Genomic DNA, 16198 nt, shown 5'->3' on the forward strand with positions numbered 1-16198 from the left:
AGGCAAGTGTCGTCGTCGATAATGCACCATTGTTGGAGGTTTGTTGGAGTAGGGAGGAGATCATAGGTCGTTCTGAGAAAGAAGCCGATTGGCAGCGGCTCCATCTGAACAAGGTTTGGCCAGCTGAGGTTTCTCTGTTCTGCCTCTTCCCAAGTCGACCAAGAACACTGTTTAGAAAAACCAGCAGCTGCGGTTGACCTCTTCCCTTTATCAGTGGCGGGAACCTCGTCGATGACTATCTATATCGGCCTTTTGGTTCCTTCGAGGAGAACCAGCGATGTGCTTTATTGCCCAGGACAGTTCTGTCCGGCTTTGTACCTCACCAACGATGTCCGGTCAGCAGTCCGTTGCCGGACGGATTTCAGCTCAGATTGTACTCCTAATAATAAGTAATATATTATTCTAATAACAACCTTCCCAGAATCCTTTGCACCTAAAAATCTCACGTGGAAATAACAATTTCCATAAAATATTCCTCATATCAAATTTAATGTCATGCGTCATCAGTCACGTGACCACGCCCCAAAACGCGTTTGAAAAATTTGAATTTGAAAAAAAATCAATGTAGTCAGACAGAGATTGGTGTGAGGTATATAGAAATGGCCATTAACATTCATGCATCTCAAAAGTAAGGGTGCTACACGCAAAGGACACAAAAAGCGAAAATCTGGAGTTTAAGGCGCATTGCAACATAAATTTACATATGCATGGTGTTTACTTGAAGTACCTTCCATAACATTGTGACCGTGGTGACGTCGTCAATCACGTGACCACGACGCTCAGAAGATTTCCAGGATTTTCTAAAACTATTTAAGCCCTGAGAAAGAGCCACTGGTGACAAAATACAGACTACGGACTACGAGGATAACCGAAGATCACCCAAATTTTCCAAATTTTCCTAGCAATTACTTACTGGTAAACAACTGAAATATTCACCTCAAGATTACTGCCTAGGCTTTGGCAGTATCGACTTATACTACTTCTACTTATTTCAAATGGCTTCAGCGTCTCTGTATCTGTATCAAAAGATGGATAAGTTGGTTGTTCCTGGATGTCAGTATTTATTCAATTAAGAAAATTTGTATTCGTAACATAGTGTACTTTGACGCCTGCAGAATGGCTTGACCTAAATATTACAACCCATGCCTGATAAATTTCTAATTTTCATAGCATGTTTACGACCTGACCAAGAAGCCATACTATCCATTTTCAAACACATTGAGGGAACAGGGACAGGTGGTTTTCATTCCAGAATACTGGAAATGCTTCTGTCGCAGGTATTACAAGAATAACGCGAATGAGAATTTGCCTCAAGACGTCTGCCCTAGTTGTATGTCATTTAGTGTCATTGGAATTTGTCGTATATGGTTGGCGCAGTCACTACTATAACATGAACTGTTCCTAGTAGGTAACAATTAACATCTTCCTTTTTTTAGGTGGAAATTGCAACATGACATGTTCCGCCTCCACAAAGTGTGAATTTAGCTGCACAGCTGGAAACTGAAAGACAGTGATTTGCGAAGCGGATACTTGTGAGCAGTCTTGTACTGGTGGCGGATGCGGTCTGGAATGTCACGGGAACAGCTGCGAGCAAAGTTGTACCAAGGGTAATTGTAATCTGCAGTGTCCCAGTCAAGCAGAAAAATGCGAACAGCGGTGTTCAAGTAACGAAGACCAGTGTACCATAGAGGATATTGTTCCTGACGAATGTGACAGTGTGAAGGATGGCGTATGTAAGCAGTCATGTAGGGGAGGAGGTTGTCAAGATATGGAATGCTTTGACTCACCACTTTATTACCATACATGTGAACAGAGTTGCAGTGGTAAGTATTCTTATAAATAACTCAGATATTGTTGAAGCTATACCGGTTACACTCTTTCTTTTATATACAAACGTCTAATTTTGAGCCTCAGGTTGAACGTTCTTATGTTTTAGTTATTTGAGCCTGAAAACGTTCTTAAGATGTACTTCAAGGGGAACTATCACGAAAATTTGATGTCATTTGAAAACCCAAAAATGTTTGTCTGACAACAGAAACTAGACAATTATTTCAAATAATTGTCTAGTGTCGTTATAAATTATCACCCCGGTCCAATATCACTTTCGATTAGTGCCTCTGGCCAGAGACAGAGTCGGATCGGAATGGATTGAAACTTGAAAAATGTTCGGCTAATGTTTTTCAAGTTTTCATATTTTTGTTTCCAAAATGCGCTAGAACAGAGTACGAATTGTTCCTGTCAATAATTGAGTTGATTTCTCTCCTCTCGTTGTTCTAGAATCATTTTGTAGTAAAGTGAAGGTCTTATTTCACCATTTTTAACAAAAGAGTTCAAAATCCCCACGATACTTCCCCTTTAAGTTTCCTGTTGCATATACTCGATTGCAAAAGCGTTGACACTTAAAAAGCATAAACTGTGAACGATGAGACCCAGTAAATTTGTGGGTAGTGTTTAAACAATACACTCATTTCCATAATGAATAATTTACCATTCTCATTCTTTACAATAAAAAATACAGTGCTGACTTAATTCTTCCGAATAATTTTCTACCAAATATTGCTTAAAGAGGCCCTGTCACGGCGATCTTGCTGTATTTTGGTCAAAGCTGCTCAAATATTTGACAAAGAAGCTGTTTTGTAACATGAAATTGCTCTTGCAACATCGGGAAGAAAACGTTAAGGTTTTTCTCCCAGGAAGAACAAACCATAACCAATTTTTAGCGACTTCTCTAAAATACACAGGAAGAACTTAAAAAAACTGGCCAATTTTTTCAAGTCGCAATCCATTTCCATCCCAGCCATCGGCAGCCAAAAATAATTAAAAGTTGCTTCTGTGCACTAATAGGTTTATTGTTAACAAAACGCTGCCATTATTTTAACGATTCCATTGAGAGAAATATGCTTTTTGGCTATTCATAGTGATACTAAAAATAGGTGACACGGCCCCTTTAAGCCTCATTGACTGATTTGAACTTAAGCAAATCGCGAATTGTATATCACTCAAATTGGCCCTTGTTGGCCAAGAGTTTAGAAGTGTTGACGGGCATGCACGACTCCTGCAGTTCGCAAAAAGATTGGTCTTAAAGCCTTTATAGCTTATCTCTGCTTAATGAGACGTTAATCTTGATCATGAAGGGAAAAACTGAAATATACTGAATGCAGATTAATTTAATGATCATTCTGAGCTGTTAGTAGAAGTTTTTCATATGCCATTGGGTATAGTAGCTCTGTGGCCTTTGTCCAGGTTCACCGGCTCGGATTAACTGCAAGATATCAGACAGCGCTAAATAAATGCTATCTATCAAGACGTGGGATCCGTGGATTTCTTAACTGACTCGTGATTTAATGCTTATCTGCAGTGAGATTGCAAGCTGTTCGTTTATCACGTATATGAGAGTCGCTTAATAGATCCGCGTCTTTAGGAGACAGCGCTAAATATATGTCATCTATGAAGACATAGGATCCGTGGAATTCGTTACTCGTGATTTCATGTTAATGCTAATAACCTGCGGTGAGATTGCAGGGTGTTCGTTTATCACGTATATGAGAGTCTATCAGATCCACGTCTTTACAAAGTTGATCACTGTTGTCTCTCGCTTTCGCGAGAGCTTTGGCCCCTTGCAGTTTTTTCAGCTCTGTTGCTTCGTGACTGAAAGACAAGTATTATATTCTTAGAGCTGACATGGATATGTATCTCCATTGTTTTGTGCGTTCGCTCGTATCCGGCAGATATTGAAAGCTAAGACAGCCAGTAACTGTTATGGGAGTCTCTAGGATGCTTCAGCGATTTCTTCTGACAAGTGTTTAGTGTTGTTTCTCAGCCAAGACTGCAGTTTCGATTCTCTATGAATATCGTCAGTTGCCACTGAAAGTACAAGCTCAAGATCTTCGATTGGGAAACACATGAAACAACATGGGGTCGAGCAATCAACCATCGCGAACAATCTTTCGGTCCTCAAAAAGGGCCGGAATAAATTTCACCGCCTTATTTATGAAATGTTGTTGATACAAGAGCTCAAACCATCGTTAAACGTGCAATCGGATTCGATTCGTGCGAAGTTTAATATTCTGCTAACTTATTTACATAAAAATGAAGCGCGCAGTAATGCCATCGAATAAGATTTCACTTATTCAAACTCAACTCTTTTAGAAACCCCGACATTAAACGTTTTCTTCATTACGCGGGATGTCCTGAGGGGCATACCGTGTCTATAAACGGGTAGATTTCTTTTTTTTTTTTTCTTCGTCGTAGTCACAAATCTGCACATTAATTTATGCATGAAACTTTGTCCTCTCCTGGTAGGGATGTATTGTTCTGATTGTCTTCATCAAAAGCGACCGAATCAAAATCTATAATTGGTGCGCATATCCCCGCATATCACGAGGGAGGGGACCCACTCGTCCCTTCCCGTGTGACGTCAAATCACCATCTGATTTATTCATTAAACCTGGATTAAATTCTGCTCTCGCCTAGAAGGGATCTATTGTTCTGATTGTCTTCAACAAAAACGGCCCAATCAAAATCCAGTATCGGTGCATATATCACGAGGGAGGGGACCCACTCATCTCTACTTGTGTATCGTCAAAGCAACTCATTTGAAAGGTTGTTTTCGTTCAATGGCGGCCACATGTATGAATTTAAGACTCTGCCGTTTTCAGAAAGAAAACAAACCTTTTTCAAGCGTTTAATCGAAATAATAACTTCTAAGTAGTACTCGACAGTTTAAACGGTGGAAATTGGGAGAGTTCACAGCGAAGAAATTACGCTTTCACAAACAGATCGAATAATTCAACGCGAAGGAAGCCAGACCAGTTCCAGCGGGGTCATAACGTTATCGCAGAGTAATTTCCGGTATGATTCCCAGTAACACAACGACAAAATACCACGCAGCCTCTCTGAATAAAACCATTCATTCAATTGCGAAGGGAGGATAGTTTTTAAAAATCTGTAGCCTGTTCCAGGCTCCTAGAGAGATGCGCGAAGGAGAGTGCGAGGGGACGAAAACGAGGGGGGAATGGTTTTCGTCCCCTCGCACTCTCCTTCGTGCATCTCTCTAGGAGCCTGGAACAGGCTAAAAAATCTGCAAAGCATACAATGGGGAATAAATGGGGCTACATTAAGCATTCCGTGTAAATTGCATTAGGGGAATCTTGTTCATTAAACTCTGCCCTCTCCTTGTAGGGATGTATTGTTCTGATTGTCTTCAACAAAAGCAGGCCAATCAAAATCCATTCTTGTCGCGTATATCGCGAGGGAGGGGACCCACTCACCCCTACCTGTGTGACGTCAAAGCATCATTTGATTTATTCATTAAACTCGGATTAAATTTGTGGCGGCCATATTGTTATTATGTTGTCGACTCAAATGTGCCGTTTTCTAACGGAACATTTACCATTTTGAAGCGGTAAATCGAAAGAATAACTTCTAACAAGCACTCGACATTTAAAACGGGGGAAATTGGAGAGTTCCTGGCGAAGGAATCGCGCTTTGTTTGACAGCTTTAGAACCACAAAGAGCGAAGGAAAGGTCACTGATAAGCATGACGTTATGAGAAAGGAATTTACGGTATGATTTTTAGTAACACAACGATAAAATATCACGCAGTAATGGAATTTCCGGTGCAACGATAAGAGGCGTAACACAAGAACGCTATCTTTGTGACTCAAACTATTCCATTAGCTAGGATAGTTTTATAAATTTGCAAAGCACACAATGGGAGTCAATGAGGCCATATTTAGCATCACGCGTACATGCCAGTATAGGCATCACGTTCTTGATAATGATGTTTGAAACATCGAAACGTCGAACAGCGTTACTTTTAATTTTTCTCATAAAATGCTTTAACAAGCGACTGACCATCCGATCTCGTATACAAAGAACTTTCTAAACTTGTACTCATTTCAAATAGCTTCAGTCTCTGTATATCTCCAACGACGCAAAAGATGGCTCAGTTGGTTGTTGTTAAATATCAATGTCTTTTAAGGGAATTTGTATTCATAGCATAGTGCAGTTTTTGGAGCCCGTACAATGGTGGACAAAAGGGTTTGGGGTAAATGTTACAACGTATGCTATTTATAATGATCTGACCAAGAAGCCATGCATGCTATCCATCATGATCTCATTGTACTTCTTCGGCCCTTCCCTTTAAAACGATGTGGATTTCCACTAATCATTTAAGGGGGTGGGTGTTGAGAAAGAAATAGTTTTTATTTTTGCATAAATGTTACTGTCGCACGCATAACAGGAAATGACGTGATTAAAAATTTGTCCCAAGACTTTTGTCTCAGTTGTATGTCATTTAGTGTCATTAGAACGTGTCGTATATGCTCGGTGCAGTCATTACTGTAACGTAAATTGTTCGCAGTAAGTAACAATTAGCGTCTGCCTTATTTCAGGAGGAAATTGCAACATGAAATGTTCCGCCCCCACAAAATGCGAATTTAGCTGTAGAGATGGAAACTGCAAGACAGTGATTTGTGAAGCGGATACTTGCAAGCAGTCTTGCACTGGTGGCGGATGTGGCCTGGAATGTCACGGGAACAGCTGTAAGCAAGTATGTACCGTTGGCAAGTGCAATCTCCAGTGTCCCAGTCAAGCAGAAAAATGTAAACAGAAATGTAGATTTAACTTGAGAGGCAGGTGCACCATCGAAGAGTTTTAAAACACATGACGTTCATATTGTCGAGGAATCCTCGAAAAGAAACTCTTTACCCAGGATTTACAAGATTTTTCAATGTCTATACATCGGGTTATTATAAAAAACCCGTTTGTTCATGGTGTGGCACTTCCTTGTATTATTAGCAATAAAATAATGTTTACTTGCAAGTGTAGTTTTGGTCCCTCTTTCACATGATAATAAGGTTCCTACCCCTCTCCCCTTCCACCCATTATTCAACGTAGTGTCGCTGCACAGGTCATCGTTTAAGGAACAAAGGCCAACAGGAGTAACAGGAATTAAAAGGAAACAATAAAGGTGATTTGCAGGCAACGGGTAAATTGGTCAAGATATAGAAAGAGCCTGTGTGCAACAGGGATGGCTAGTGGCGAGAACATTCGCCTCCCGTCAGCACCTATGGCCCTCTCAGGTTGAAATTCGGAGTCAGCGTCATATGGGTTGTGTTTGTTTGTTTTTTCCAAGAATTTTTTTTTAATTTTACCAAGGGTTTTCCATCCCTTCTTAAAACCAACATTTCTAAATTCCGTTAAGGTACGGAATCAGTGGGCCACGGTCTTGTTAGTCGTTAGCCTACAAAATTTAACCATCTCTCTCCGGCAGCAACAAAATCGCTTCATGCGGTGTTTCGGTTTTGTTTTTAGCGTTATTTGGTGTCTTTTAATCATATTATCATTGTATGGCTATGGTCAAAATATTGGCAAGAGCTGACTAACGGAGGGATGAAATGCTCCCAACATTGGTTTTTAGCTATATTCTCCAGTACTGACCCACGGCAACCTCGTACTCAGGGCTTTTCCATATTTTAAAAATTGTGATGGGCAGGAAAACGTCCAACGCAATAATTCGAACTCTTTTTACGTAAGCGCTAGAAAGTTCGTAAAGCAAAAATGTTCTAAACCAAGGTTAGTTTGTCGGAGGAAGTAAATAGAATTATTCAATGAGAACAGAGAAATCCTGGATCGGAATAACGAAATTTTGCACTGCATTTTAATTTTAGAACAGTCAGCTTGTTTCCTTCACTATGGATGATGATTACAGAACTGAGTATTTAAGTGATCGTGTGATTTACGATCGGAAGAACAGGACTGATAGAATATTGAAAATTAAAAAGAATAAATCATGTTAAGGGAAACTGTCTCTTGGTTTTTAATACACTCTTTTTTTATTAGAACGTTGAGGCTGAGATAAGCTAAAATTTAAGAACATACTAAGAACATTACCAAGGCTGAAAGTTAGTTAAGATCATGTTTATTTTGACAAAATGTGTTTTAAAATTAATGGTATAAATACGGATATAATTATACGTGTAAAACTTCAGTCTGTATGGTCTAATTAACCTAAATGATGGGTGTCTCAAGTGGGCGTGTCTGCATAGATGGGATAGATTTATGGAAATACTATCAAAGGTAACTCAACGAACTTTTCACGCTCACATTGCCAAAAAACTGTAAGAACATTCAGGCTCAGCCCCAAAATAAGACATAAAAACTGCGATGATCATGATCATTCAGTTATTCATGAATTTACTACACTGTTTTGCTTGCCTAGCTGCGTTTGTACTTTCTTTTTAATATGAATGTACTATTACACTCCACTGATTCAAGAAAAATGTCGCGTATTTTCTTTTGTTTAATCCGTTTCCATCCAGTCAAGAAAACTTTCAAGCTAAACAGCCCCAACATACGAGCGGGTAATTTGACATGTATACCACTTCTGCATAACGTCACAACACTGGCCATGGCGTGACGATTGGTTTGAAGTGCGCTGTCATAAAAACCGTAAAGATTTACCTCTGAAGCCGGCGACACACCTGGCGATTTTATACGCCGATCGCGGCGACTTTGATCGCCCAAACGATTTTCGCCCCCGATTATTGCGGACACACTTGGCGATTTTTTTCGCCGATCGCGGGGATGTGGCAGTTTCGAAAAGTCATTGTGATAAAATTGCTCAACCTGACGGGTTGACTGTACTGGCGATTCGCAGTGGTGAGCGTAGAAAATCGCGGGAACGGGCACACTTGGCGAATGTCGGCGAATTTAAATATCTGGCATGTCAGATATCGGCGATTTAATACGCCGATCGCCGCGATCAGCGTATAAAATCGCCAAGTGTGTCGCCGGCTTTAGCTACTGCAAATTGACGCGGATGTGACTAAAACGAAGAACGGGGAACGGGTATTGGGAAAGGGAAACCGGGAAGGGAGTCTGGGAACTAGTGCACAGCGCGGATCCGCAAAAGAATTCAATAATAATAATAATAATAATACTGAGATGAAAGGGAAGCTTTTAACGCGAGGTCGCCGTTTGCAGTGTAATTAGACGACTCGCGTTGGGCGAAGTCACGGAGCACAGTATTCCAGGGTGAGTATTCGAAGTCAACATTTCTATAAAGGTTGCTACCATTTCTTTCGACGATTATTTTTCCTTTCTGAAATCTGCATCTTTTGGCAGAGTTTGTGTTTGTAGGTGTTCGTGTAGCGTTAGCGTTACGATGAGGTAACAGATCGAGACAACAAATAAGGCAGTCTTTTAGCACGCAAAATTTTTGCCGACACACAAACCGCTACACACGTTCGCCTAGGCCTATCGATAATAAATCCCAGAAACTTTTGTCGTTTTGCCACGCCAAATTAAATTCGAAAACGTTTTGAGAGACCAATTTAGTTCGCAATTAATTTAGATCAATGCCTCTTTTATTTTCTCCTTTAAAACGGAAAACCAGAACCTTTTGAAAGTCCAGCCTGATGGAACACATCTGCCCTAAAAGGCAGAGGTTGCTCAAATGGGTGGGTTGCTCGCGCCCCTAAACGAACGCGCGAAATTGGTTGACAAGTCGTGCACCATTATAATTATATGATGTGGTTAGTATGTTTTATATAAATATACGCCGAATGTTTCAATTTCACTCAAATCTCTGATTTAAAGCTGAGCCACTGGGAGAGAAATTTTCAGTATAGAATTTCGAGTTTTTGCCTTGAACTAGGCTGCCTCTTTTGGAGTCTTCAAAAATCGGTAAGTTTAGTCTAAAACGTAAAACTAATTTACTGTTTGACGAAGGCGTAAGGTTTCTATGCATTTTGCAATGTTTCTAATGCAAAGAGGTTTGCTCAAAGGATTCTTGTTTGGAATTTTACCTTTGTTTTTAGTTTGAGCGAGCTTTCGGCTGTTTTCTCACAAATCAGCTTTTTTTTTACACCTTTTACCTTAGTAAAGTTGTAAACGCAAACACTTGTATTTGTATACCCAGAGAAGTCGGAGCCATCACATCAAAGATAAACCAAATTATTCACAAAAGCTTCTAATCTTTCCTGAGGTGAGATTCTTAATTCCTGTCATGAAATTTTAACCCTGAATATCTGCCGAGAAAATCTAAGATAAACCTTAGAGAGGCTCTTTCAGTTGCATTATTTTGAATTATTATGCGGATTACCGCTGTACACTCGTTTCCAGACTTCCGTTCCCGGTTCCCCGCTCCCAGTTTACTAATTAACAAATAGATTCCATTTTGCCGTGCGTCTGTACTCTGATAACCCACAGATGACGTCAAAACGTGGTGAGAACAAAGAAGTACGCTACGAGCTGGAGGCGTGTAGCGTGACTGATGTTCTTACCAGGTTTTGACGTCCTCTGTGCGTTATCAGAGTACAGACCCACGGCAAAATGGAATCTATTTGTTTTATACAATAACCAAGACATTTCAACACATTTCGTGAGCGAGCATCGCGTTGACTGAGCTGAGTCCAGCAAACTTTCTGACTACTACAGACACGCAATTGGGAATCAAAAAGAATCAAAATCAAAAGAATTTCACTAACAATATTTTCAAAACTAACCTTTATTCCAGTAGGAATTTCTACCCCCAAAATATTACAGCATGCCAGTCGCTTCACTGTGATTCACTTATGTGATTTGTGTTCGATTACTCGCCATTGGCGGATTTCTATCGGCGACAAATTTGGGCAAATATTTCCCTCCTTTTCACGACACAACAAAGATCTAGTTTTGTCTTAACCTGGTTGAGGTCCCTCTAAACGGTCTTTATCCAATTTTTCATAGGATAGTTTTCCTTTCTTGCGAAAATTTGCCTTTTTTTACCGCTACTCGCAAAAACAGTTTGCAAAACTTTATTGACCAGTCACTCTGGCTGGACTCTAGACTCTGATCACGTGCGCTGGTCACCCCACTCGATGACGTAAATTGTGTGTCTATATCACAAACTCCGCTCCACTAATCACAACGCGAGTTTTTCACTGGCCATTGTATAATTAACAAATAGATTCCATGCTGCCGTGCGTCTGTTCAGTAATAGATCACAGATGACGTCAAAATGTGGTAAGACAAAAAAGTGGCACTCGAGGCGCAGCCGAGTGTGTCACTGATAATAAAGAAGCAAAAGTTGTAAATGTCGACGTCATGTATGAGTCTGTCCTCCAATAGCTTATAAGTTATAACCAATTAAAATGCATGCAGAATTCAGATTATATAAAATCCAATTGACGCCCTCTAATCACTGAAAACCGTTTATCTCGGGACTTCAGAAGAGGCACGGTAAGTAGAATTACAACTTTATTCACCTCCTTTTAATGTCATGTCAAGGGTTCAAATTTCCGTACACTTGCTCACTCTACGACAACAGAAGGTGTCTTAAGGGAGTGGTCTTATCGAATAATATGCTTCACATTTTCTAGTGGGTAAGTTGAAATAGTATGATGCTCCAAGCATGAAGCATCGTTGGAGGGTGTCGATAACAGCCCGATTTACAGACCAGTGAAGATGGAGTAGTAAAGCCGGAGTCAGACAAAGGACACTTTTTCCTCAACGGCGTTTCGCTCTCTTCCGAGCCTCTCAGCTCGCTTTACTCGCTTCGCTCCCTGATATGATCAAAAGAGAGCGAAATGCCTTTGAAGAAAAAGTGTTATTTGTCTTACTACTCTCCTGAAGCCCCCGGTCCGAGGTACCCGGCTTACGAGGTGCAACTGCGCTTTTATTCGGGAAATACTGCTATTTGGAAGCATTCTTCACTCCATTTAGATTGATGGGACGCCTCAGTTATATCGTTTGAACGGCAAATTTGGCTCGAGCAGCAAATCAGTGTGCGTGACTTATGTGGGGTCGGAATGTTAATTGAGGTAAGAACTGCGTTGATTCGTTATGCGCGCAGCACAATTATCAGCTAAACCGAAATGGAATGAAGTCTCCTTTCCCATGCAGCGGGTGATGAGAGTTTGAGAGCATTTTTTTTTTACAGAATTTAACTCAATTTAACTGAATTGAGGCTCTAATAAACGACTTTAAATAGGCCTCAATTCAGTTAAATTCAGTAAAAACAAATGTGCGCTCCAGGGCAGTGTGCCCCAGAATTTTTTCCTATTAAAGAAATAAATGCCATGTCACAGAATTTTTTCAAGTGCTAAGATTACTTCTATTGCTTAGAGTCAATATTTTGATGTAACCTTGGCAAATAACATGGACACATCATGTTTGTAAATAAATGTTTATACATTTCTTAACGCTTGAAAAAAGTTAAGTACTAAGGAATGTACTAAAACAAAAGCAGGGAAACCCCTTTTTTGTTTTTAAACTACCAATGACGTTATGGAGAACCTTCTGGAACATAATTGAAAGATTGCGAAACGACTTGTTGTGTATCTTTCAGCTCGTCCATTGCTTGAACGACTTCAAATTTAATGTTTCCTACATCGTTATGCCAAACTGGTCTGGAAAGTTCTGTTAAAAATGCCCAAATCGTATGGCACAACATAATCATGTTAGTTTTATTTTTACCACACGTTGAAAATGTCTGTCACGCTCGGTTACCACGAGAGAAATAGACAATCATGTTTTTATTTAATGTATTTAAAAACGTGTGTTTAGAAATTTTTAATCCGCAAAGTTAATAAAGATGTTTTTCAAACTTTTTCGAAAGCTCCAACTGAAGGCAAATGCACAGAAATTTAACTAAATCTGGAAAAATGTTTTAAAGAAATTCAAGCAAAATGTGCCGGAGACAAAGCTGCTTTAAAAGAAGTTCAAAAGGAAAAAAATAAAGAAGCTTTTAACCAAGCTCATGGATATGAAACATTTAGAGGCATCCTACCAAGGTTTGATTGATGAAACCGCGAGTAATGAACATGAACTTATTCAACTTTTGAATAAGCTAAACGAAGCTGTTTTATCATCTAAAAAGAAGACGACATTATTTGCTGCAAGATAAGGAAAGTTATTGAAAGACGCAAAAATATTTCTTACGCGACAAATGAACAAGAATTTTCGAGAAATGTGTGGGTTTTCAACTCGTTATGTCAATTTTTTAATCTAATTTTTTAAATGTCTTTACTGAGGTGTCAAAAACGCTGCTATGAAAACACAAAATCACTCCAAGAAACAGCATAATCTACGGCTCCCCATTACAAAACGAGTACAACCCAATATTTCTTTTCCAACACTTACAAGCAGAGATAGTTAATATTGCGGCGGCCAAAGGTTCTCCAGCTGACGTTGTTCCCACGCTTAGCGCAAAGGATTCATGAAGTAATCTTCTAATGAGCGGCTCTTCCTGGCGGTACTAATGGCGGATCTCCTGGTTAACGGTTTTGGTGCGTCCTGATGACTAATCGATGAACAAAAATTTTGTGGCCTTTCGATCACTTTTCGATGTTATCGATTATTCATTGATGCTACTGATTACTCATCGATTACATATTGATTACCCATCGATTACTCATTGATTACACATATATTATTATGCTGCACATAATTTATAACTGACTTTCCTTTTATGAATCTTTACGTGAGTGGTTCGCGACGATTATAACAGCTATAGGTAAAGAGGAGTTGTACACTCATGCATGGTTAAACGGGGAAAGTAACTAAATTCATAGGAAGCCAAGACTCGTCTTTAGTCTATTACAATGTATAGGCCATCTACGAGAAAAGCAAAACGGCATGCATCATTGATTTGATGGACGATAAAATTACCGAAAAGAAAATATTCAGAAGGTTGAGTTGTCTGTCTCACTCTCCTGATTTTCGACAAGTTTTCTTGCCGGGGTAAAAGTTTCCGTCTAAGGCGGTTGTTTCATTCTATTAATGTAAATATGAAATTGTTTCTATTTCTTTATTTTCGATTTGGTATGATTTGTGTAGCGACGAGATTAGATCGATGACTAATCAATGCAATCAATGACTAATCGATGATTGAAAATTTTGTGGCCTATCGATTATTCATCGATTACTCATTGATCATCGGCAATAATCAATGACTAATCAACTGATATACTTCATTGCTGTCATTGATGTCATCGATAAGTTATGTCTAGTTAAAAAAAACGTGCGCTGAAATAACATTAAAATCTGACTTTAAAAATTATTGGCTCTAGCTAGTAAAGTGACCTGTACGTAGCCTCACAATCCATTTCCATCCGGGCCATTCGTAGCCAAAGACACTTAGTAATTGCGGTTTAAGAAATCTGGCAAAGCAAACCTTAAGAAAACTGAACATTTATTTTAGATGTTCATTGGTGCAAGTGTGGTCGACTTTTACCTTTTGAAAGAGTCACTGAACAAAAGCTGACATTTCCTTTAGTAGATGGTAGATGGTTTATTTCAAAATCACATTGCAGCCCAGGGACTGAATTAATCAATTTTACAATAAAAGTTTTTAAATTAAAAAATTCACAAGTATATTGTATAAAAGTATCAATAATAATCTAATTTTTCTACGGTTTTACTTGCAATTTGCGCTTGTAAAAAACACACATCTATGATTAGTTTTCATGCGTGCATACGTTTCTCACTGCAGACGATTTACGCCGATAATGAGAACAACAATGCAGCTGCTGTTGGCGCTCTTTTTCGTTGTGAACAATGCTGTGGCAATTGTCCCAGAAGAGTGCGACAGCTTAGACAATGGAGTATGCGAGCAGAATTGTATAGCAGGAGACTGCGACTTGGAGTGTTTCAATTCCGAAGATTACCATTCGTGTAAACAATATTGCACTGGTGAGTTTCCTAAGTGATTAATCGATCTATTAACCCCTTAACTGGCAAATTCCTTGGACTCTTTTTGCCAATAGGACAATTTCATGACGGCGAAGAATTATGGTAGTTGTAGTAAAATGACGCCATAGTCAAAAAATATCCTATTTTCTGGAAGTAGACGATCAAAAGGGAGTTTAGTTGTCCTTATGAAGGTCTCCCTAAAATTTATGCTGTTCTAAAATACCGAGGACTAGAGTTCTCTTGTGACGTACAAGCTTAGTCTTTTAGTTGTAGGTCATTTAGTGTCATTGGAATTTTCGTATATGCACGGCGCAGTCACTACTGTAACGTTAATTGTTCCTAGTAAGTAACAATAAACGTCTGCCTTATTTCAGGTGGAAATTGCAACATGAAATGTTCCGCCTCCACAAAATGTGAATTCAGCTGTACAGGAGGAAACTGCGAGACAGTGATTTGTGAAGCGGATACTTGTGAGCAGTCTTGTACTGGTGGCGGATGTGGCCTGGAATGTCACGGCAACAGCTGCGAGCAAAGTTGTACCAAGGGTAACTGCAATCTCCAGTGTCCCAGCCAAGGAGAAAAATGTGAACAAAGTTGTACAATTAACAAGGACCAGTGTACCATAGAGGATATTGTTCCTGACGAATGTGACAGTGTGGAGGATGGCGTATGTTATCAGTCATGTACAGGAGGAGGTTGTCAAGATATGGAATGCTTTGACTCACCACTTTATTACCATACATGTGAACAGAGTTGCACTGGTAAGTATTCTTATAAATAACCCAGATACTGTTGAAGCTATACCGGGTACACTCTTTCTTTTATATACAAACGTCACCTTTTGGGGCTTAGATTGAAGGTTCTTATTTTTTGGCAATTTGAGCCTGAAAACGTTCGTAAGATGTTCTTAAGTTTCCTGTTGCATATATAATTTCCACAAACCAATGTGTACGCGAGACCAGGAACCTATAGAAAAGCATTATTTCCCGCCAGGATGTTCTTATTAAGCGGGTTAATTTAAATGAAAATCAGTGTGTGGAGCGGGACCAAGAAAACTCTCCGTAATAAGAAGTGTCCGTATTAAGCGGGTGTCCGTAAAGCGGCCTTCCTCTGTATCAAGTTACCCGTGGCATGCTTGCATGCGCGCCTTACTGTACAGGATTTCGTGCCAGTAACTCTTGCATGGCTGTCGGGTAACCAAACTCCTGTATAGACTAAAGGTTAACATGATTTTCATTTTATTTTACCCGTGTTCATATTTCTCGTTTCCAAAAAATAAATCGAATGGTGAAAATAAAGACGCTGTCATTTGACTCTCAGTCTGGGGTATGTTTTTTTGTCTAATGTTATCCTTAACGGTCTTTTTGAAAATGGTTCTTACGAAAAACGTGTATCACAGTCACAGTAAACAATGATGTGATATCACTTGCCAACTGGTGTTGAAGTAGATCACACGAGGTGTCAATTCATATATGCTACAGTACCGAAAGTGATCCGAGACCTTCTAAAACATACCAAA

At 39.5% G+C, this 16198-nt stretch overlaps 1 pseudogene across 1 annotated transcript; it reads left to right on the top strand.

Annotated features, from left to right (window-relative positions):
• The first annotated feature begins 1450 nt into the window (after positions 1-1450).
• LOC146486168 (uncharacterized) lies at positions 1451-15460 on the top strand (annotated as a pseudogene). Its single transcript, XR_014859551.1, has 4 exons — positions 1451-1823; positions 6396-6654; positions 14555-14679; positions 15054-15460. The product of XR_014859551.1 is annotated as an uncharacterized LOC146486168 (transcript).
• The last annotated feature ends 738 nt before the right edge of the window (positions 15461-16198 follow it).

This window comes from Pavona decussata, unplaced genomic scaffold (genome assembly GCF_977016875.1).
Source record: "Pavona decussata unplaced genomic scaffold, jaPavDecu1.1 SCAFFOLD_21, whole genome shotgun sequence".
Taxonomy (NCBI): domain Eukaryota; kingdom Metazoa; phylum Cnidaria; class Anthozoa; order Scleractinia; family Agariciidae; genus Pavona; species Pavona decussata.